At 42.4% G+C, this 25660-nt stretch overlaps 1 protein-coding gene across 5 annotated transcripts in view; it reads left to right on the forward strand.

Annotated features, from left to right (window-relative positions):
• Positions 1-25660, forward strand: part of peak1 (pseudopodium-enriched atypical kinase 1) — a 247577-nt gene that overhangs the window by 120884 nt on the left and 101033 nt on the right. For 3 of the 5 annotated variants that reach the window (XM_024379109.2, XM_024379111.2, XM_024379112.2), the window contains one exon: positions 9237-9319. The exons of 1 other annotated variant lie outside the window; for it this stretch is intronic. The gene's annotated coding sequence lies outside the window, so the exon portion shown is untranslated. The remainder of the gene's footprint in view (positions 1-9236; positions 9320-25660) is intronic. One more of the 5 variants, XM_024379110.2, reaches the window with a different exon arrangement.

Below are 25660 nucleotides of genomic sequence, written 5' to 3' on the forward strand. Positions count from 1 at the left end.
AATTAAAAATTCAAGGGGGAATATGGTGTGATTCAAATTGCCATCGGCTCTACAAGTCTCTATGAGCAAACCCTGGATATTGACCCACTTGCAGTCCTCAGAAGTATTCATGTCCCCACAAACCATCATGACCCCGAAAACGACCAAAACAAGCCACAACGATTAACCAGACAACCTCTTATCTTACACAATTGAGCATTTTTTGACTGTCATCACATTTGTTTGGCCAAAGGCATGTCTACATCTTTTTACAACTCACTCCTGCTCCTGTGTAGTTGATGTCAGTTCCACTATAGCTGAAATGAATTGTAGATTGACTTTGATATTGAGTCGCTTTCCAACAGCTTTCCAGCTATGAGAAACACTAAGCTGTCTGCCAGTCTGTGGGAGTGTTAAATAACACCCAGGGCCACCCACACTGTGGACAATCACTGAAGGGTTTCATTGCAACAACACTTTCCTATTCCTCTGCCATTAAACACCCAGACTGACCACACAGACAGACAGACACACACATCATTGGCACCATCTCCCTGCTGTTTCACACCCTTGCTGTTGGTGCTACCAAAATGACTGTGGGTGGCAATCCCTTGACTTGAAACAAGGACTGACCACATGTCTAAAACCCACACACACTGTACACTATGAATGTGCCCATCTGTGGACTTTTCTATAATTTGGTTAAAGCTTGACATGCGAGATATAGTCAGTGCCGTTTGGTTGGCGCTTGTTTCCACTTCGGAACGTGCATGGTTGTTATGGTGATATGTTATGGGAGAGGAAGAGACCTATGACGAAACATTCCACAGTAAAGGGAAAGGGTGTTTAGTAGGAGCATTACCAAACAGTCAATCTGAGGACAGACACTGAAAGGCCTACACAGTTTTCACAATAGAACCCATTGACGTGATCGACTCCATTATGTGTTGACCAGGTTTTGGAGCTATTGATTGCACAGTAATTTAAGTAACGTAATTTTCTCATCATTTAGTCTATTTCAGTGGGCTTAAATGTTGTGTAGTCTTTTGGAGGACTGAAGCACATCTGGATAATTTATAAATAATGCTAATTTAGACTGATGTCAACAACCGCAGTGCTATAACCTAAGACTACTGATGTACAGTAAGCATTTGAAGGATTCTATATGTAGTCTAAATCAATGTGTTACACACTTAACATATGGTCTCTTGTAGTGGCTTTGTAAATGAGTTGTTGCTTGCCATTGTGTATTCCCATCCAAGGTTGCAATATGTTACTGTGTTAACCATGCGGCTCCATCCTCCTTATCCTTCTCTCATTTCCCTCCTCTGTTGGCCTAGCACTGCTTTGTCTCGTGTGATGGATCTGAACTTACCACGTGGTGACATGGTTAGCCTCTCTCCCAGTCCTGTTAATGAGAGTGAGAAACATCTAGGCTAGCATTCCAAATGGCACCCTATTCCCTACTTAGTACACTTGATAAAGAGTAGGGTGTGTCGCTCAGGTGAGACGATTCGCTAACTTGTAAGACCATTTCCTTGTAGCGCTAATTGATACCAACCTAACCCCAAATGGACTTGGTTGCAACTTGCTTCAACTCAGCCCAGAAAAAATGTGCATGTTTGCATTTTCTTTAAGTTTGACTTTGTTTGGTTTTTCAAGAGAGCCAGAACTTCTAGAGTGCAACCTTTTCATTAACAAATAAGTGGCTTTCATGCTGCAAAGCCATGGGCAATTCCTATTCTGTAATCAACATTACATTTCACAGTTCGGCATTTCCATGTAAAAGGATCCATTAGCAGGAATATGTGAGGTGCCCCCCTGGACTCTGCAAACTGTAAACCACCACATTTATTGTAGCTGGGGACTTAATAAAGGACATCTAAGGAAAATGCTGTGTTGTGACTGAGTGTGTGACAGAGAAAATCGGTTTTGTGTCATTCAGACGGAAAATGCGGGCATTTTAGCATTTGAGTCACTTTTTAAAGGTGGTAAAAGTTCCAAATAAATTTGTAAAAGTAGCTACATTTGTTGCTAGGTGCTGTTTGGAAAGAAAAGTTGCTAAATCTAGCAACAAAATTGCTAAGTTGCCATCACTGGCTGGGAACATGGACGTGTGCAAACAGATCAGCTTTGCCCTCCGGAAGGCAATCAGAGGCAAAACGACAGTACAGGGACAAATCACAAACTATAAAGGGAAAGCCAGCCAAAGCGCAGACAACGCCGGACAAGCTTAAACGCCACCGTAGTCTGCTTTGAGGAAAACACAAGAGCTGCTGGCACGGGCCTCTGCCGATTACGAGGACTGTGAGCTCTCATTCTCCGTGGCCGACGCGAGCAAAACATTTAAACATGTTAACCCTCGCGAGGCTGCCGGCCCAGACAGCATCCCAAGCCGCGTCCTCAGAGTAGGTTTACGGACATATTCAGTCTCTCCCTATCCCAGTCTGTTGAGCCCACTTATACCCAAGAAAGCAAAGTTAACTTAACTAAATGACTATCGCCCCATAACACTCTCTTCTGTCATCGTGAAGTGCTTTGTGAGGCTATTTAAGGATTATATCACGTCCACTGTACCAAACACCCTAGACCCATACGAATTTGCATACCACCCCAACAGATTCACGGATGTTGCAATCACCATCGCAATGCACACTGCCCTATCCCGTCTGGACAAGAGGAATACTTATGTAAGTATGCTTTTCATTGACTACAGTTCAGCCTTCAACACCATAATGCTATCCAAGCGCATCACTAAGCTTGGGGCCCTGGGTCTGAACCCTACCCTGTGCAATTGGGTCTTGGACTTCCTGACAGGCCAACCCCAGGTGGTGAAGGCAACACCTCTGCCACACTGATCCTCAACATGGGGGTTCCCACAAGGTTGGGTGCTTAACCCCCTCCTGTACTCCCTGTTCACCCATGAGGGCGTAGCCACACACGTCTCTAACACAATCATCAAGTTTGCTGACGAGACAACAGTGGTAAGCCTGATTACCAACAACGACGAGACATCCTACAGGGAGGTGGTGAGGGCCCTTGAGGAGTAATACCAGGAAAATATTCTCTCCCACAACATCAACAAAAAAAGGAGCAAATCGTGGACTTCAGAAGACCGCAGCAAGATCACACCCCCCATCTACATTGACTGGAGAGGGTGACCGCTTCAAGCTCCTCGGCGTGCACATGTTACTAGCTGTTGTTAGGTATACTGCATTGTTACTAGCTGGCTACTCTACCCTGTACCTTAGAGGCCCTATGTACATAGTCATTGAACACGGGTCACTTTACTGTCCACAACATTGTTTTACCCATTTCATATTTTATCGCAGGTTCAGTGAAGTGCTTATGTTTCTAGCTTCAACATTACGGTATACTGTGTGTGTATGTATGTATATATTAGTTGAAGTCAGAAGTTTGCATACATCTTAGCCAAATACATTTCAACTCAGTTTTTCACAATTCCTAACATTTAATCCGAGAAAAAAATCAGTTTTAGGTCAGTTAGGATCACCACTTTATTTTAAGAATGTGAAATGTCAGAATAATAGTAGAGAGAATTATTTATTTCAGCTTTTATTTCTTTCATCACATTCCCAGTGGGTCAGAAGTTTACATACACAATTAGTATTTGGTAGCATTGCCTTTTAAAGCGTTTAACTTCGGTCAATTGTTTCAGGTAGCCTTCCACTAGCTTCCCACAATAAGTTGGGTGAATTTTGGCCCATTCCTCCTGACAGAGCTGGTGTAACTGAGTCAGGTTTGTAGTCCTCCTTGCTCCCACAGGCTTTTTCAGTTCTGCCCACAAATTTTCCATATGATTGAGGTGAGGGCTTTGTGATGTCCACTCCAATACCTTGACTTTGGTATCTTTAAGCCATTTTGCCACAACTTTGGAAGTATGCTTGGGGTCATTGTCCATTTGGAAGACTCATTTGCGACCAAGCTTTAACGTGCTGACTGATGTCTTGAGATGTTGCTTCAATATATTCACATCATTTTCCTGCCTCATGAAGCCATCTATTTTTTGAAGTGCACTAGTCCCTCCTGCAGCAAAGCAACCCCACAAAATGATGCTGCCACCCCCGTGCTTCACAGTTGGAATGGTGTTCTTCGGCTTGCAAGCATCCCCCTTTTTCCTCCAAACATAACGATGGTCATTCTGGCCAAAAAGTTATATTTTTGTCCTCAGACCAGAGGACATTTCTCCAAAAAGTATGAGTTTGTCCACATGTGCAGTTGCAAATCGTAGTCTGTTTTTTTTAATGGCGGTTTTGGAGCAGTGGCTTGTTCCTTGCTGAGCGGCCTTTCAGGTTATGTCGATATAGGACTCGTTTTACTGTGGATATAGATACTTTTGTACCTGTGTCCTCCAGCATCTTCACAAGGTCCTTTGCTGTTCTGGGATTGATTTGCACTTTTCACACCAAAGTACGTTCATCTCTAGGACACCGAACGAGTCTCCTTCCTGAGCTGTGTCATGGCTGCGTGGTCCCATGGTGTTTATACTTGCATACTATTGTTTGTACAGATGAACGTGGTACCTTCAGGCATTTGGAAATTGCTCTGAAGGATGAACTAGACTTGTGGAGGTCTACCATTGTTTTTCTGAGGTCTTGGCTGATTTCTTTTGATTTTCCCATGATGTCAAGCAAGATGCACAGTTTGAAGGTAGGCCTTGAAATACATCCACAGGTACACCTCCAATTGATTTAAATTATGTCAATAGCCTATCAGAAGCTTCTAAAGCCATGGCATCATTTTCTGGAATTTTCCAAGCTGTTTAAAGGCACGGTCAACTTAGTGTATGTAAACTTCTGTCCTGCTAATGCACAGAAAACCCAGCCAACTGTATATTATCCGTGTCGTTGTTCAGCCACGACTCTGTGAAACATAAGTTATTACAGTTGTTAATGTCCAGTTGGTAGGATAATCTCAAATGGAGATCATCCAGTTTATTCTCCAGTGATTGCACGTTGGCTAATCGAACAGATGATAGAGGCAACAAATTCTCACAAGCACCCTACTCTCCGCCTCATGTATTTCCTTATTTTCTTCATGCGAATTACGGAGATTTGGGCCTTGTCTGGGAGCAACATATCCTTCGTGTCCGACTCATTAAAGAAAACATATTTGTCCAGTTCGAGGTGAGTAATCGCAGTTCAGATATCCAGAAGCTCTTTTCGGTCATAAGAGACTGTAGCATCAACATTATGTGCAAAATAAGTTACAAACAATGAGGAAAAACACAAAATAGCACAATTGGTTAGAAGCCCATAAAACAGTAGCCATCCCTTCCGGCGCCATTCAATAACCAAAACCTATATTTTTTTAAAGTCATGGTGTCATCTCATAGCTGACGCCCAATTATTTCTGCAGACATATTTTAATCCTAATTCAGAGCATATCTTTAAGAGTTTTGGGAAAATTTGGTAGCATAAAAAACTGAGGGAGATTGTACCTACATTCTGGCGCTAAACTTTTCATCACAGCTCCAACACCGGTGTGGTAGTGTCTGACCCGTCCTTCAGTTAACTGAGTGAACTCTGAGTCATATTTTTATGAGTCAACTCAGCATGTAGGCTGACCTTTGTTTGGAGCTTTTGGTAATGAAGCTATGTATGACTTGGAGTGAGTGATATGGTACGTGGTCTTCACTGGAATTTCCCATTAAATTTAGCATTTTTTTGTGATTACTCGTTAACTCTGGGCAAGATAGACCACTGCGTCACTCGGGAGGCCCTAAGGCACTGCATCGGCTGTGCCACTAGAGATTCTTGGTTTGAGTCCAGGCTCTGTCGCAGCCGACGACGAGACCCATGGGGCGGCGCACAATTGGCCCAGCGTCGTCCGGGTTGGGGGATGGTTTGGCCGGCAGGGTTGTCCTTGTCCCATCTCGGCCGCAGTGCATGCTGACACAGTTGTCAGATGTACTGTGTTTCCTCCGACACATGGGTGTGGCTGACTTCTGGGTTAAATGGGCATTGTGTCAAGTAGCAATGTGGCTTGGTTGGATTGCGTTTCAGAGGACGCACAGCTCTCGACCTTCGCTTCTCCCGAGTCCGTGCGGGAGTTGCAGTGACAGGACAAGACTGTACCTACCAATTGGATACCACGAAATTGGGGGGGTAAAAAAAAATAATAATAAAAAAACTCCGGACAAGATATGGACAAATCTCAAGAATTCCCACAGGTTATTTTTCCTCGTAACGTGTTCGGCTTTACAGCAGCAATTGGAACGTTAACGGGGCGCTTCAACCTAAATCCACAGTGAGTCTTGCACTTTACCCGAAATATTGATATAGGCCTTAAAGACGGATTAGCTGACAACGTTACAAAACGATGCACACGCTTCAATGGGGCAGAAGGCTGTGTGGTGTTGTGATTCTGGATGGCCAGATGGCTAGCAACAATGACAAGAACCAGCCATGTGGGGAATCGTAGGTGGACGATGTAACTTGTTCTTTATACTATGTCTAGTTTTGCTAACATGGCTAAAATTCACTAGCTAGCTAACCAACAACTGTATCGATGTATTTTGAGAGACAAGAAGTGCATATTGTGCAAATTTATTATTGTTTTCAATAAACTTTGGAGACTAAATATAGTTGACATGTTGTCAACAATCCAAGCCAACTGTCTGTTTTGCGCCATAGTTGCGCACGCATCAGTTTTGTTGCTAAACATCAAAACTCTTCTATCGTAGCTTCTAAAACTGTCTCTCAGCCTCCCTCTTTTCAGTACGCTGCCTTTTTGTGGCCAGTCTCTGAAATCCCAGCAGGCCTCACCTGTAGGTTCATGGCCAACGGGGGTCCCCTAGCTGTCTGTCCACATAAATCAGCATGCTAACACTTTGGAAAGGGCCCTCTGCAGTCGGCCCACAACCAATAAACATCGTCACACACACACACAAGCAGGCACATGCATAATGCACATACACACACATTCTTTGTGGGGACACACATTTCAGTCCCATTCAAAATCCTATTTTACCCCCAATCCCAAACCGAAATAACCCGTACTCTTACCCTAACCCTAACCTTAATCTTAACCCAAAAACCTAACCCTAAAACTAACCCTTAATGTAATTCTAACACTAATTCTAACCTTAATCCTAAACCCCTTAGAAATAGCATTTGACCTCGTGAGGACTAACAAAATGTCCCCAGTTCATCAAATGTTTGTTTGTTGGGACTTCTGGTCCCCACAAGAATAGTTAAACACATCCACACGCCTGCAAGGACACACACACACACACAATTCCGAACTGGTGATGTTATGCTAATGCTGCTCTGCCTACGGCTCCTAACCTTCCCACTCTACTACTTTTATGAGAAAGAAAGAACTCTCCGCTGAAAAGGACTTTTCTCTTTCCTTTATAGTGCATTACACCCACGTATCCAAAGCTCTCTCTCTCTATATATATATATATATATATATATAAATAAAAGTATTCAGACCCCTTGACTTTTTCCACATTTTGTTACGTTACAGCCTTATTCTAAAATTGATTAAATTTAAAAAAAATCCTCATCAATCTGCACAGAATACCTCAATGACGATGCGAAAACAGATACCTTATTTACAAAAGTATTCACACCCTTTGCAATGAGACTCAAAATTGAGCTTCGCTGCATCCTGTTTCCATTGAAAATCTTTGTTTCTACAACTTGATTGGAGTCCACCTGTGGTAAATTCAATTTATTGGACATGATTTGGAAAGGCACCTGCCTGTCTATATAAGGTCCACAGTTGACAGTGCATGTCAGAGCAAAAACCAAGCCATGAGGTTGAAGGAATTTTCCGTAGAGCTCCGAGACAGGATTGTGTCGAGGCACAGATCTGGGGAAGGGTACCAAAACATTTCTGCAGCATTGAATGTCCAAGAACACAGTGGCCTCCATCATTCTTAAATGAAAGAAGTTTGGAACCACCAAGACTCTTCCTACAGCTGGCTGCCCATCCAAACTGAGCAATCGGGGGAGAAGGGCCTTAGTTAGGGAGGTGACCAAGAACCCAATGGTCAGTCTGACAGAGCTTTGGAGTTTCTCTGTGGAGATGGGAGAACCCTCCAGAAGGACAACCATCTCTGCAGCACTCCACCAATCAGGCCTTCATGGTAGAGTGGCAAGAAGGAAACCACTCCTCAGTAAAAGGCACATGACAGCCTGCTTGGAGTTTGTCAAAAGGCGCCTAAAGGACTCTCAGACCATGAGAAACCAAGATTGAACTCTTTCGCCTGAATGCCAAGCGTCACGTCTAGAGGAAACTTGGCACCATCCCTATGGTCAAACGTGGTGGTGGCAGCATTATCCTCTAGTGATGTCTTTCAACGGCTGGGACTGGGAGACTAGTCAGGATTTAGGGAAAGACTATTTCGAACGTGTCTCATCGCTGCAACTCCCCAAATGGCTCGGCATGCGCCCTCCAAAACATGACCTGCCAAAATTTGCTTCTTAACACCCTCCCGCTTAACCTGGAAGCCAGCCGCATCAATGTGTCGGAGGAAACCCCTTTCACCCGACTACCGAGGTCAGCCTGCAAGCGCCCGGACCGCCACAAGGAGTTGCAAGAGCATGATGAACCAAGTAAAGCCCCCCTGGCCAAACCATCCCTTAACCCAGACGGCGCTGGGCCAATTGTGTGCCGCCCTATGGGAATCCCGATCACGGCCGGTTGTGATACAGCCCGGGATCAAACTAGGGTCCGTAGTGCGATGCAGTGCCTTAGACCGTTGTGCCACTCGGGAGCCCCGACTTACAGAGAAAGCCTTGACGAAAACCTGCTCCAGAGCACTCAGGACCTCAGACTGGGGCGAAGGTTCACCTTCCAACAGGACAACGACCCTAAGCACACTGCCAAGACAACACAGGAGTGGCTTCGGGACAAGTCTCTGAATGTCCTTGTGTGGCCCATCCAGAGCCCGGAATTGAACCAGATCGAACATCTCTGGCGAGACCTTTGGCACTGGTGTGTGCGTACATGTAGGAGGTGTATAATGTAATCTGTATTCTGATCTGTGTTCACTCATCCTGTGTGTCTGAATGAATGACATGGTTATCATCTCAAGCAAGCAAATAACAATAGTTCTCTCCCGCTCTCTTTCCCACTCTCTTTGTCCTCCCTCCCTCCTATCTCTCTACCTCTCCATCTCTCGCAATATCTATTTTTCTTCTTTCTCTCTGCCTCTTCCCCTCTGTTTCTCCCTTTCTCTTTCTCCATTTGATTCCCTGTCCCTCTTCCTCGCTCCCGCACAGACTCCAGCAGTGAAAGTGTTGGTCCGACCAACGTTAGCTGGGAGCCGCTGGGAGTCCATGGCTGCTGTGTGATTCATTACACTGTAAGTTGCCTCTGTTCACTCTTCCTCTGTGCTGTAATATGTGTGTCTGCGTCTCTCCCTCTAGCCTTACATTAGCTATATAGTGAAGTGTTACATGGAGTACAAGTGTGGGCAGACAACCAAGATAGTATATTTTAGAATAGTAGAACGATACTAGAATATTCCTGCACTCTATGCCTTCAGGAAATGAGCAGTGTAATCACCTCTGATGACAAATCTTGGTGTCTTAAGAAAATAAACAACCATTACAATAGGTCAGGACAAAAATCACACCCTAGAAATTCCCGGCGTTTACATTTCTTTCCTACAGTTGTTTGCCACCATGCTTGTTGTTTTGGTCATTTCTCTTCTCCTTAATACTCTACAGCTAACGAAGTGCTTGTCCATATGTCTCGGGGCCCGTTTGCTGAAGACTCTAAAGAGCAGCCATGTGTGTTGCAGCCAAGGCTGCTTTCTGCTCAGCTGTGTTTGTGCAGCACTCTGTACCTCTGCTTCTCTTGTCACAGATGTTACTGTTTGTTTGTACCAGTGGGGAAACTTCCCTTTAGTTACTGTATTATCCCTGAATACCTTTCTCCCATGGCTGCCCTTCATATTTTGTGAATGACTGTGGTTGAGTGTCTCACGCACGCACACACACACAGAGAAATCCTACACATATGCATTCGCTCTCTCATATAAACACCAAACAGACACTCTCATATAAACACACACACACACCCAAGAGCTCTGACATAACCAGAGAGTTGCAGTCAGCCTGGCAAGCTGAGAGGGTATGAGACCGGAGGTTGAATGTGAGCCCTCCTCTCTGCTGTGCCTCCTTCAGTCAGAGACATAGACTTGTCTCCTGGGCCTCGTGTCTAGGCCAGCTTCCTGACTTCACCCGGATGGGACTGTGTGCTACCCTTTTTGTCTGGGTAGGAGAGCAAAACATTCCTGCTTTGTGTAGATTTTGGACTTTGCCTCCAGATGCAATGTGATTCCTCCCCAATGTCTGTAATCCAAAGAGCATAGAGTGTATTTCCATTGAAAATGCAAAGTCTTCAATGCAACAACCTGAGTTAGAAGGACTTGGAAATTGAAATGGAATCCACCTCACAACTCCATGGATGCTTTGTTCTCTAGAAGTAGGTGGGTCAATTATTGAATTATTAGTGCTTTGTAATGTAGAAGTAAAGTAAGTGGGTATGTTTTATGTTTTTTCCCCTCCCCAGCAATGATGATATGAGGGAAGCTATAGTATAGTGGACGTCCAAATTTGCCCGCAGCCAAAACATGTTCCTCAAGACTGCCAAGTGTGAATTAATAGCCTGGGAATGAACACGTGAAACCTTAATGCTAGCAAACTGCTCGTCTTGAGACGAGTGTGAATTATTTGAATGATACCTCTCTGGATACATTTCATACATGTGTTGTGACACGTAGATTATAATATGTGCAGAGGATGGGAAGCCTGCCAGGTCAAAGTGATACGCTGCTGTATACAGGATGTGTACATAATATTATCATATTTCAATGATTAACCCTCTGTGTTTTTGTTGCTTAATATAATAGTATTGCACTGGCACATCACAGAATGTAGCATACATCTTTGCTTATTATCATTTTGTAAAGTTTGAACCCTCCTGAGTAAGCCCATTGGCTATGCATCAGGTCTGGTCCTTGACTAGTTGAATCAGGTGTGGGCTGGAACAGAAGCCTGTATACCCAGGAGTCCCCTGACCTAGCGTAGCTTTATGGCAGCCATAGCCAAAGTGGGTAATTCATTACTGAAATAACTTTGGGTCTGTACTGAAAAGAACGGTTTCCCATTATCCTCATCAGTATGGGTCTCGGCAGTGCCACGGGAAAGAGCTAAATTTCACCCATCTCGGCTCCTCTCTGCCTCTCATGCCTTATTTGAGTTGTTACTGACTACTTGCTCTCCATCCTGCCATTTAAACATAACTCCTATAGTGAAATCGAATCATTCCCCGCCGTCCCCTTCTCTCACACACATACACACACTTCAGCCATGGCATTGGAGTAACCTCAGCCTGCAATCATGCATTGATCCTCTGATCTCTGCCCTCAGTCTGTTGCTCTCCCCAGAGAGATGTAAAAGAGGGTGAAGACTCTTTCACTCACTCACCCATGCTCCTTCCTCATATAGGAATACAGTTAGGCACTGATGATGCCCCAAGGCTACAGAAAGTCACACGTTTGAGCTCATCCCCGATTTAGAGCAAATGGAGAGGATGGGCAATTGAAACAAGTGGACAAATTGACGCTGGCATTAAGGGCCCGGCCTCGAATCGGTAGTGAAAACTTGACATTTTGAATGTCAAGTTCTGGGAGAAAATATAGCACATACTTAGTTAGGCTCAAGGTTAAAAATGACACTTTTTGCACACCACTGTGAAACGTGTCCTTTGTCTCTATTCGTCAGTGAGTGTTTTTAGACCTAAAGCTAAAATTCCCTCTGATCCTGGACTCGTTTCCCAGAGCCTTTTGTAAAAGTTAGACTCAGCAATATGACATTGTCAGTCTTTGATTATCTTCTTCTCCTTGCATTCCATAGAGCTGTGTTAACTTTATGTACGCGTTGACGTAGAGTAGGCTATAAATGTTAATCCCGAGAAAAAAATGCATATCATCCCAGGTTAACCCGTATTTCCCACCAAAACCAGAAGTGTCATTCTAAAGCATAAAAAACTCTGGGACAGAATCATTCTATGCTCCGAAAATATGTTTGGAGGGTGTGACGCAATTGTGTAGAACCTGGAGGCACGCAGAGGCCAAATGTAAGGGTCTCTTTTCCAAGCCTAAAATTATAAACATTCAAAATTAGCCATGCTGTCAATCCAGCATGACTTCTGCCACGCTCAAAACAACTAGAAACTGGGAAATCTCAGACTTCAGTGAGTTCAAGACAACTGGGAACTCTGGGGGGAAAAAACAAGCTCCGACTGGGGAAGATACATTTTGAATGGCCATCCAACTAGGAATTGCAAGTCGGGAACTTGGGCCTCTTTCTAGAGCTCCGACCTGAAGATCACTGGCGTCATCATGATTCAACTTAGTTTTTTTTCAGAGTCTTCTCTTGAAAGCACCATAAATCCAGAGAATGACAGATTTTGTATTTTTTTTAACCTTTATCCAACTAGGCAAGTCAATGTTCCCCTCATAATTTAGCCTACTGTTCTGACTTAGTGGTGCACATGTAACCTATAGCCAGTTTTAGATCACCGGCTGTGATCGAGAGTCGAATAGGGCGGCGCACAATTGGACCAGCGTCGTCCAGGTTAGGGGTGGGTTTGGCCGTTATTGTAAATAAGAATTTGTCTTAACTGACTTGCCTAGTTAAAGATAGATTAAATAAAACATTTAAAAAGTCCTGAACAAATAGTTATTGACTACGTTCGTCCTATCTTTCTTCTTATCTGCTCGTCATTCATTTCCTTATGCCATAGTTGTACATCTCACTTGTCAGTAGAAACCACATTTGTTTTAAGCAAGTCAGCCATATCAGCTATCTTTTTAAAAAAGGCAGTAAATGAGGCTGAATGAACTGTTTCTCTGCCAGACAAGGCTCCACTGATAGCCAAGTGTAGCAGTGGTAAGGTGTTGGGACTCTGCTGTTGGGACAGCTTTATGTAGGCCCTAACAGTTTGTGGGCACCATCTGTCACCGTTATAGTGCAATTAATGTATTGTTTAGTGTTGTGTAGTGGCTTTGCTGGCATGCATCCCCCCAAATGTTTTTGTTTTGCCCCACCAAGATTTGCTCAAATCGCCACTGTCCCGCCACCTTGTGTTTCCATCTCCTTTACTCCTTTCTTGAGCACGCATACAGGCTGTCAACAGTTTAGTGAAATATGTTTTGTTGCGTAAACATATTACTATCAATGTTCCCAACTAGATTTCACTTGGTTTCCCAAATGAAGCACTGGGTAGCTGCAGGAACAAGGTTGGAGATCCCATGGCATACAGAGTTTGGGTGAAATAAGTGTTCTATTTATTCCTTAGCTACTCATATCATGAATTTTAGAATAAGGCTGTAACGTAACAAAATGTGGAAAAAGTCAAAGGGTCTGAATACTTTCAGAATGCAGTGTATGATTTGACTTCAATGACATTCTAAAGGTTTGAATCATTCACAACTAAAGTTGACAAAAAACGGATCACTTTTACGCTCAACATTTGCCACTTCATATGTGCACTCGCTCGTATAATGGGAAAAATATATGTTCTATTTTATTCAGTTCAATTATATTCTTCTTACTATAAAATATATAGAGATAAGGTTGAAGTCGGAAGTTTACATACACTTAGGTTGGAGTCATTATAACTCGTTTTTCAACCACTACACACATTTCTTGTTAACAAACTATAGTTCTGGCAAGTCGGGTTTGGACATTTACGTTGTGCATGACACAAGTAATTTTTCCAACAGTTGTTTCAGACAGATTATTTCACTTATAATTCACTGTATCAGAATTCCAGTGAGTCAGAAGTTTACATACACTAAGTTGACTGCCTTTAAACAGCTTGGAAAATTCCAGAAAATTATGTCATGGCTTTATAAGCTTCTGATGGGCTAATTGACATCATTTGAGTCAACTGGAGGTGTACCTGTGGATGTATTTCAAGGCCTACTTTCAAACTCAGTGACTCTTTGCTTGACATCATGGGAAAATCTAAAGAAATCAGCCAAGACCTCAGAAAAAAAAATGTAGACCTCCACAAGTCTGTTTCATCCTTGGGAGCATTTTTCAAACATCTGAAGGTACCACGTTCATCTGTACAAACAATAGTACGCAGGTATAAACACCATGAGACCACACAGCTGTCATACCGCTCAGGATGGAGACGTGTTCTGTCTCCTAGAGATGAACGTACTTTGGTGCAAAAAGTGAAAATCAATCCCAGAACAACAGCAAAGGACCTTGTGAAGATGCTGGAGGAAACCGGTACAAAAGTATCTTTATCCACAGTAAAACGATTCCTATATTGACATAACCTGAAAGACCGCTCAGCAAGGAAGAAGCCACTGCTCCAAAACCGCCAGAAAAAAGCCAGACTATGGTTTGCAACTGCACATGGGGACAAAGACCATACTTTTTGGAGAAATGTCCTCTGGTCTGATGAAACAAAATAGAACTGTTTGGCCATAATGACCATCATTATGTTTGGAGGACAAAGGGGGAGGATTTGAAGCCGAAGAACACCATACCAACCGTGAAGCACAGGGGTGGCAGCATCATGTTGTGGGGGTGCTTTGCTGCAGGAGGGACTGGTGCATTTCACACAATAGATGGCATCATGAGACAGGAAAATTATTTGGTTATATTGAAGCAACATCTCAAGACATCAGTCTGGAAGTTAAAGCTTGGTCACAAAAGGGTCTTCCAAATTGACAATGACCCCAAGCATACTTCCAAAGTTGTGGCAAAATGGCTTAAGGACAACAATGTCAAGGTATTGGAGTGGCCATCACAAAGCCCTGCCTTCAATCCTATAGAAAATGTGTTGGTAGAACTGAAAAATCGTGTGAGAGCAAGGAGGCCGACAAACCTGACTCAGTTACACCAGCTCTGTCAGGAAGAATGGGCCAAAATTCACCCAACTTATTGTGGGAAGCTTGTGGAAGGCTACCCGAAACATTTGACCCAAGTTAAACAATTTAAAGGCAATGCTACCTAATACTAATTGAGTATCAGGAGGCTGAAGAAATTCGGCTTGTCACCAAAAGCACTCACAAACTTCTACAGATGCACAATCGAGAGCATCCTGGCGGGCTGTATCACCGCCTGGTATGGCAACTGCACCGCCCTCAACCGTAAGGCTGTCCAGAGGGTAGTGAGGTCTGCACAACGCATCACCGGGGGCAAACTACCTGCCCTCCAGGACACCTACACCACCCGATGCTACAGGAAGGCCATAAAGATCATCAAGGACATCAACCACCCGAGCCACTTGTTCATGTCATCCAGAAGGCGAGGTGTACAGGTGCATCAAAGCTGGGACCGAGAGACTGAAAAACAGCTTCTATCTCAAGGCCATCAGACTGTTAAACAGCCACCACTAACATTGAGTGGCTACCCAACACACTGTCAATGACACTGACTCTAAGCCACTTTAATCATGGGAATTGAAAATGATGTAAATATATCACTGCCACTTTAAACAATGCTACCTTATATAATGTTACTTACCCTACATTGTTCATCTCATATGCATACGTTGATACTGTACTCTATATCATCGACTGCATCCTTATGTAATACATGTATCACTAGCCAAACTATGCCACTTGGTTTACATACTTATCTCATATGTAATACTGTAATATCATCTACTGTATCTTGCCTATGCTGCTCTGTACCATCACTCATTCATATATCCTTATGTACATATTCTTTACCCCCTTACACTGTGTATAAGACAGTAGTTTTTTTTTTTTTTTGGAATTGTTAGTTAGATTACTTGCTCGTTATTACTGCATTGTCGGAACTAGAAGCACAAGCATTTCGCTACACTCGCATTAACATCTGCTAACCATGTGTATGTGACAAATAAAATTTGATTTGATTTGATTTATATGTAAACTTCTGACCCACTGGGAATGTGATGAAAGAAATAAAAGCTGAAATAAATAATTCTCTACTATTATTCTGACATTTCACATTCTTAAAATAAAGTGGTGATCCTAACTGACCTAAAACTGATTTTTTTTTCTAGGATTAAATGCCAGGAATTGAAAAACAGTTTAAATGTAGTTGGCTAAGGTGTATCAACTGTATAAGCATACTGTATCTTGTCAGCTAAATGAAGAACCCTACAGCCTATGCCAAGGACCGTAGCCAGATAACATACAGTAGACCAACTCATATTCTGTTCACCTGAAAAACATTTTCTTCTTATCATGATGTTTCTTTAGACCTGACTAAAATAAATAGTGGATTTGTGGTTTATTGTACCGGCAGTCTTTTGCAATACAGTAACTGTCTGACAGATTTTCATGACCGCTACAGCCCTAGTCCCATATAAACACATTCTCCCTGGACAACTTCCTTCACAACAGCTCTACTCAATAGTTCTGCTCTGAGAAGCGCAAAAAGTATGAATGCCCTGACTTCTGCAGAGGCCTTATCACCATACATGCTGTACAGCCACTTCAGATGTCGGGCTGACCATGCAGACCTTTTAAAGCTCAAATTAAATACTGCGGAGTTAGACAACCATTTGGTTCAAACACCCCCCCAGGACCAACTCTTCAAAAGGCCCCCACCCCATGGCCCAACTCGCAACTCATCAGTCTGATGTGGTCCTAATAGCGCGTGGGGGGGGAAAAAGGAGCAGGGCCCGACGGCAGAACATTTAAATATGTCTTGATTCGAGCTTTGATTGATACTGTATGACAAGTTGAGCCAGATGAGAGCCCTACATTAAATTACATTTTATGAGCCCAAGCCCCAAAAAATGGACCAACGATTGTCCTGTTATCCAATACATACTATAGGCTTTCCCTTATATTACACACAACAGAAAATAATAAAAGATCTATTCTCTCTTGGGTAAATAAATTAAACAAGCTCCAGTTGTCTTTTTGTGTGGACTATTTCTGTACTGCATTATAATATAGTATTAGGCCTATATAGACTGATATTACACACCTCTTTCAAACCATGATGCTGGGAGAAAACACACAATGCTGTTGCACGACATGTGGCCTACAAACGTACAAATCTAGGCTAGCGAATCTGGTTTTAATTTTTTTAATCTTGGTAATTTTGAAAAATAGAGCCTATTTTACATTTTTAGAATTAGTTTGCTGAAGTGCGTTACCTTTCATAATATTTACCCATGTTTGGCGTATTTCGTCAAATCTCGTTGCTTCATTCCTTCCTCTCGCTCAACAGTTAAATGAAATCTCTTTTGTTGTCCATACCTTCATTATTGTAATGACATGCTTAAATAATTGACTAGAATAACATGTAGATCGCTTTCTTTTCTCTTCACGAGGATTGAATGGTTATGGGTCGGATTAAATGACTTCTATAGCCAATAGCCACTGTACGTTCTCTCTTCTTTCAAACTCCCTGCGATTTCGGGGTCTGGGGTGACTTTTTAAAATTACTTTCTACTGCAAAATTAATTCAAATGTAATTATATTGACACCATCTAACAATTTCCCCCTCCAGAAAGGAGTGCAATAACACATTGGTCAAATTATTTGTCAAAAAATATTGTAACATATTGGGCAATACATATACATACATATTTAATTTAACTGTGTACATAATGCTGCTGCTACCGTCTCTTACGACCGTAAATAACTTCTAGACATCAGAACAGCGATTACTCACCTCGGACATTGAGAAACTTTTTCCTTTAACGAGTCCGACGAGAAGACTTTCCTGCTATCACATGAACAGGCCCAGATCCCCGCCTTTTGCGTGAAGAAAGACGCAGGAAAAGGGGCTGCAGATTTGGCAGCCTTCTGAGAATCCGGAGGCGAGCGAGTAAACTCCCACTGCCATCCATTCTTCTTGCTGACGTGCAACCGTTGGAAAATAAAGTTGATGACCTACGTTAAGATTATCCTACCAACGGGACATTAAAAACTGTAACATCTTATGTTTCACCGAGACGTGGCTGAACGATGATACGGACAATATAGAGCTAGCGGGATTTTCCATGCACCGGAGGAACAGACGCTACCTACGAGGGGTGGGGTGTGTGTGTCTATTTGTCAATAACAGCTGGTGTGCAATGTCTAATATTTAAAAAGTCTTGAGGTATTGCTCGCCTGTACCTTATGATAAGCTGTAGACCACACTATCCACCAAGAGAGTTCTCATCTATATTATTCGTAGTCGTCTATTTACCACCACAGAACGAAGCTGGCACTAAGACAACTCTCAACCAACTCTATAAGGCCATAAGCAAAGAGGAAAATACTCACCCAGAAGCGGTGCTCCTAGTGGGACTTTAATGCAGGCAAATCAAATGTATTTATATAGCCCTTTGTACATCAGCTGATATCACAAAGTTCTGTACAGAAACCCAGCCTAAAACCCCAAACAGCAAGCAATGCAGGTGTAGAAGCACGGTGGCTAGGAAAAACTCCCTAGAAAGGCCAGAACCTAGGAAGAAACCTAGAGAGGAACCAGGCTATGTGGGGTGGCCAGTCCTCTTCTGGATTTGCCGGGTGGAGATTAGAACAGAACATGGCCAAGATGTTCACATGTTCATAAATGACCAGCATGGTCAAATAATAATAATCACAGGCAGAACAGTTGAAACTGGAGCAGCAGCACGGCCAGGTGGACTGGGGACAGCAACGAGTCATCATGTCAGGTAGTCCTGAGGCATGGTCCTAGGGCTCAGGTCCTCCGAGAGAGAAATAAAGAGAGAATTAGAGAGAGCATACTTAAATTCACAGGACACCGGATAGGACAGGAGAAGTACTCCAGATATAACAAACTGACCCTAGCCCCCCGACACAAACTACTGCAGCATAAATACTGGAGGCTGAGACAGGAGGGGTCAGGAGACACTGTGGCCCCATCCGATGACATCCCCCGGACAGGGCCAAACAGGAAGGATATAACCCCACCCACTTTGCCAAAGCACAGCCCCCACACCACTAGAGGGATAACTTCAACCACCAACTTACCAACTCCTGAGACAAGGCCGTGTATAGCCCACAAAGATCTCCGCCACGGCACAACCCAAGGGGGTTCATCTGTTTTTCCAAATTTTTACCAGCATGTCACATGTGCAACCAGAGAAAAAGAATCCTAGACCACCTTTACTCCACACACAGCGATGCATACAAAGCTCTCCCCCGCCCTCCATTTGGCAAATCTGACAATAATTATATCCCCCTGATTCCTGCTTACAAGCAGAAACTAAAGCAGGAAGTACCAGTGACTCGCTCAATACGGAAGTGGTCAGATGACGCGGATGCTACACCACAGGACTGTTTTGCTAGCACAAACTGGAATATGTTCCGTGATTCATCCAATGGCATTGAGGAGTACACCACCTTAGTCATCGGCTTCATCAGTCCCCACAGTGACTGTATGTACATATCCCAACCAGAAGTCATGGATTACAGGCAACATCCGCATCGAGCTAAACGCTAGATCTGCCGCTTTCAAGGATTGCGACACTAATCCGGACGCTGCTAAAAAAAAAAATCCTGCTTTGCCCTCAGACGAACCATCAAACAAGCAAAGCGTCAATACAGGATTAAGATTGAATCCTACTACACCGGCTCTGAAGCTCGTTGGATGTGGCAGGGCTTTAAAACTATTACGGACTACAAAGGGAAACCCAGACGTGAGCTTCCCAGTGACTGTAGCCTACCAGATGCATTTTATGCTTGCTTTTTAGGCAAGCAACACTGAAGCATGCACAAGAGCACCAGCTGTTCTGGATGACTGTGTGATAATGCTCTCGGTAGCCGATGTGAACAAAACCTTTAAACAGGTCAACATTCACAAAGCCACCGGGACAGACGGATTACCAGGATGTGTACTCAAAGCATGCGCGGACCAACTGTCAAGTGTCTTCACTGACATTTTCAACCTCTCCCTGACCGAGTCTAATACATACATCTTTCAAGCAGACCAACATAGTCCCTGTGCCCAAGGAAGCGAAGGTAACCTGCCTAAAATTATTACCGCCCCATGAGAAAATGTTTTATTTAATACATTTTAGAATAAGGCTGCAACGTAATAAAATGTGGAAAAAGTCGAGGGGTCTGAATACTTTCCGAATGCACTGTATACCTCTATGCGGTTGTCTGATCTTTCTATTCATGAATCATTTTGTTTGCAAAGGAAAAGTAAATGTCGACTGTTTTAGCATTTTCAATGTGCGCCTCAGCAGAAACATTTGTTCATGTCCCATATGCCTTTGGCATTGCGACAATAACTTTGTCTCTCAAGTTCACACAAACACCAGTAAGTACATACACGTGCACATATACATACACACACACTTGTGCTTTTTGTCCTTGGTTCTGAAGACTGAAGCCTGGTGTCAGTGAAGATCTCTCAGGGTGTCATCTTAAGGACACAACTAGAGTCACTCTGAAAGCCTCTGTTGACATCTGTTGCTATTGGAGAGGTATTCAGCGCTGGTTAAGAAAGACAGTTCATGTGGAGGTCTTGCCCTTCATTGTGCATGAAACTCAAAGTTCTTGGAGACTATAATAATATGTAGATGTTTTTATGCATTCTGAAAACACTGGGTCGTTTGGGGGTTGTCTCCCCTGGTTTATATGTTGTAGTTGTGCTCAGTGGATTAAGAAATGAACGGGAAAGGTGTTTGAGTGAGTCATAAGGACTGAACTTGAAGAAATTTGCCTGAATATTTCAGTCATTTTTTCCCTACTTGTTCGTGGTACTGATGTTGCTCATTTTCTGTTGAAGTATTTAAGTGTCTGTTAACAAAAAAAGTGTGTGTGTGTGTGTAAGCTTGTGTGTGCATGTGTTGGTCTGAGTATACTACGCCCACACATCTCTCAGTGCTGCCTGTTCTCTGTCTGCTCTCTGGCTGCCGGTTGGTGGGTGCCCCCGGGGCAGCATGCATCTTCCCCCTGGGACTCTGCGGAGTCTTTCCCATGGTATAACTCCCAGACCTTCCGCAACAGCACACAGCCCTGGAATGCACTTTCTTTCCTTCTCTCTCTCGCTCTCGGCAAGACAAAATGCCCCAGAATTTGAAGAATGCAGGGCTGTTCTGTTTCTCATTGAGTGGCAGAGAGGCCAGGGGGAGAGGGGGGGGGAAACAGGCCTAGGAGGCTCATTAACCCTTCCAGGGGTACGGACCGTACCCAAAAACCAATCTGTTACCGCAAATTGCTTGTACTTTAGTGGGAACATTTGAAGAAAGTTAAAATGTAAAATTTTCAGAACGTTTGGGACTACGTTGGAATGTTACTGAACGTTGTAGGAGTGTTTATTTACTTATTTGTATTGGATAGATGGATGGATGGATGACAAACAAAAGGAAACAACAGTAGAAATATGAGTGATTCTGTGTATCTAAGCACGTCTCCATCCAACCATTTCATGTGGATGAATTACCTGACGCATGAAAAAAGGCACGACCAAGCTAATGGAAACATGAAATTCCGGTCCAATTTTTTAAAATGCCGACAGACAATTTGTTTGCTCGACATAGTTGGATCTTTTTGTGTCGTTAGAATGTATGAAATAAGTTATGAAATGAGTTATGAACTTCACAGGGGTGGTGAATGTGCAAGGTGATGAGCTGGATACTCTTTTTCCATGATGGATGCTTGGCTGCTGTTTGACAAATACTAATAATATCGCTCTTCTCCATAATCATCTCGTAATGTAGGTTGCCTACCCCCCACTGTATCTGCGAGCTGTTGGCTAGTGAGCATCTGCTAAGTAACCAACGTTTGTGACAAAACCATCAGTAGAATTGAAAATGAGATGGAAACCCATTTAACTTGTGTTTTTCATTCGGTACATTGGAATTTAACTGTCACTCATTTTTATGTGCATTAAGTCATCACGCACAGGCTATTATCCACATAATGTCAGTTTGATGGAAACAAATCTCTGGTTGGAGAATGTGCATATTGTTTTATGCAGATTTTAGAATATTTGCATATTTGCATGAAAATCTGTTGCAAATTGGAACAGCTACTGGCTGTTTATTTTTGCCACAGCAAGCCTTGTGTTGAATCCCCTCAGCATCTTGCATTGTAAATCTGTTTAGAGAAAATCCCGTGTGAATAAGCGCCCTCTGGGAACACATCTGAGGAACCTTCAGTGTTCCTGCTCCAAAGTGTCCACACAGTGAATAAAAATGAAAATTTCCACCGCAAATGTCTTTTGTAAGACAAGCAGCAGTGCTACATGCTGATTGTGGTATTAGACCAACACGGATTTGTGTAGGTAGTACACACACACACAAACACACAGAGCGAGTGAGAACCGGCCAGCCCTTCACCATAGTACATCACACTGGACACAATCTATTACAGCGCTTAGTGTTGTGGATCATCAATAATATGCGTTATTGTCCAGCAAGCCAATAAAGATTATATGGTGGGACATTTAGTGCTGTGATGCATCGATTGAGGAGTTAAGCCTGGCACTTTTATCTCAGCCCTATAGACCTCTGAGGAGTTCTCAGTACATCCAGCCACCCTCTGTCTGCGGTCAATAATGTTCAATGTGGAACATAACCACTGTTTCTTAGTTTGCCTATTTCTCTCACTTTTTGTCATTTAAGTGGCTTGTTTTAGCATTAAAGCAGACTCTCATTAGGGAAAGAAATTGCTGTCCTACAACAATTGCTGTCCTGTAATTCTCTGATAATACCTATTTTATGACTCTACTAACAGTGATTGGCATTGTTTGTTTGTTTGTTGGTATTACACAATGGTGTATCTGTACCAATGCAATGTATCTCACAAATATTAGGTGACATAGTTATATTGGACTGTGTACTATACGAGTACCAATGCTGTCCCTAATGCTGGTATGCTGTTTTAAGTGGTTTTCATCCAATATACTGTCCTTTAACCTCCACCTTCCTTAATGATTTGAACTAAAACCTCTATTAAAGAGGCTTGGTGACTGTATGTCTCCTGTGATGGCAATTACTCTTAGTACAACCCATTCCCTGATGCTGCACTAACATTTGAATTCCCTGGACAGCAGCCCCCCGATGATAATTGGAAAATAAATGTAATTGAGAGTGTGAAATATTACATGTTGTAATTAGAGGTTAACCTTATTCTTGGACATATGTTTTTCTTAATATTATTTTGTAAAAGGAATCCGAAAATTGACTGAAGGAGCATTTTTTGGCAGTGAAACGGCTCGTAGAGTGGGGATGCTAGTTCTCACTTTTGGATTTACAAGTATCATCTGCAATTCATCTTAGTGACCCATATTTACTACTCGGATGTGTTTTCATCTCTGCCCCTCAGATTGGTCAGCAGTGAACTTCCTTCATCATACACAAAATGGCTACTATGCCAGGATCTCTTATTTCCCTATGAGCATCTTCTACAATGCCTTCAAAGTATTCACGCCCCTTGACTTGTTCCACGTTTTGTTGTGTTTCAGCCTGCATTTAAAATCTATTAAATGGAGATGTTGTGTCACTGGTCTACTCAATTCCCCATAATGTCAGTGTAATTATGTTTTTAGGAATGTATACAAATCGTTTAAAAATGAAAAGCTGAAATGTCTTGAGTCAATAAGTATTCAACCCCTTTGGTATGGCAAGCCTAAATAAGTTCAGGAGTAAAAATATGCTTAACAACTCACATAATAAGTTGCATGGACTCTGCAATAATAGTGTTTAAAATGAGTTGAGTGACTACCTCATCTCTGTACACCGACAAATACAATTCTGTAAGGTCCCTCCGTCAAGCAGTGAATTTCAAACAAAGATTCACCCACAAAGACCACAGAGGCTTTCCAATGCCTCGCAAAGAAGGGGCACCTATTGGTAGATGGGTAAAAAATAAAAAACAAAGCAGACACTGAATATCCTTTTGAGCATGGTGAAATTAGTAATTATACTTAGGATGGTGTATCAATACACCCAGTTACTACAGGCATCCTTCCTAACTCAGTTGCCAGAGAGGAAGGATACCACTCAGGGATTTCACCAAGTGGCCAAATGTGACTTTAAAACAGATAGAGTTTACTGGCTGTGATAGGAGAAAACTGAGGATGGATCAACAACATTGCAGTTCCGCCACAATACTAAGCTAAATGACTGTGAAAGAAGGAAGCCTGTACAGAATACAAATATTCCAAAACATGCATCCTGTTTGCAATAAGGCACTATTGTAAAACAGAAGAAAATGTGGCAAATAAATAGAGTTAATATTGGTGCAAACACATCACTGAGTACCATGGTGGTGGCTGCATCAGGTTATGGGAATGCTTGTCAGTGTCATGGACCAGGGATTTTTAGGATAAAAAGAAACGGAATAGAGCTAAGCACCGGCAAAATCCTAGAGGAAAACGGGGTTGTCTGCTTTCCAACAGACACTGGGAGACAAATTCACCTTGATATGAAAATGGCTGTCTAGCAATGATCAACAACCAACTGTTTATAATTGTAATGGCTTTAAAAAATAATAATTTCACCTTTATTTAACCAGGTAGGCCAGTTGAGAACAAGTTCTCATTTACAACTGCGACCTGGCCAAGATGAAGAAAAGCAGTGCGACAAAAAAAGAGTTACACATGGGATAAACAAACGTACAGTCAATTACACAATAGAAAGTCTGAATACAGTGTGCTTAGCAGATACAAAAAGACAATCAGAATTTACCTGGCTAAAAGAGAAGGGATATAATATCTATTGTTAAAAGGAAACTCATTCAATAATTTTAGATGAAGTTGTGTGGAAACAGGACTGGAATATATTTCTTCCTTGGGCAAAGAAATTCAGAAGGGGTGATATTAATTAACAGTAATGTTGATCCAAATTTGCAAATTGTCAAAACAGATCAAGGTAGATGGGTGATTTAAAATATGTTATTGGACCATAAACCGATATGGCTCATATGGTCGAAATAATGTTGACCCACGCTTATTTGAAAATATATATAATAATTGATCAACCCTACAAGCAATACAATACTCTATTATTATGGTGGGAGATTATAATTGTTACCTGGAGTTAAAGCTGCAAATGTAACTTTAATCTACAATCTGTAGAAACTGAGAATGGAATGTGTCAGACCTTTTATGAAGCATAACACCACAGTTGAAAAATAGATGGCAAATAGAAATCCAATATGGTGTTAAGAGATAGATAGGAGGAGTTGAAGGGAGCTGAAGGGTGGGACTAATAACAAGAACCAATGTAAAATGTGTATAGGTTCAGAACTTTTGGGAAACCGCACAGTTAAAATACAGTGGGGAGAACAAGTATTTGATGCACTGCCGATGTTGCAGGTTTTCCTACTTACAAAGCATGTAGAGGTCTGTAATTTTTATCACAGGTACACTTCAACTGTGAGAGACGGAATCTAAAACAAAAATCCAGAAAATCACATTGTATGATTTTTAAGTAATTAATTTGCATTGGATGGACATCAGAAAAAGATGGGAGCGGTTGAGGGTAGATTTAACTATTGTAAAATAGATTGTGTCTGTAAAATGTATATAGGGTGCATAAGCTGGAAGTAGAAGCCTAAGTGGTGGTGTTCATTAGTTTACTCCAATTAGGGGAGGGAAAGTATGGTTACTGGAAAAAAAACTTCACAGATCTTGAATCATTTAAAACAAAAAATATTGTGCAAATATTGTACAATCCAGGTGTACAAAACTCT

The sequence above is a fragment of the Oncorhynchus tshawytscha genome, linkage group LG19 (assembly GCF_018296145.1).
Source record: "Oncorhynchus tshawytscha isolate Ot180627B linkage group LG19, Otsh_v2.0, whole genome shotgun sequence".
Taxonomy (NCBI): Eukaryota; Metazoa; Chordata; class Actinopteri; order Salmoniformes; family Salmonidae; genus Oncorhynchus; species Oncorhynchus tshawytscha.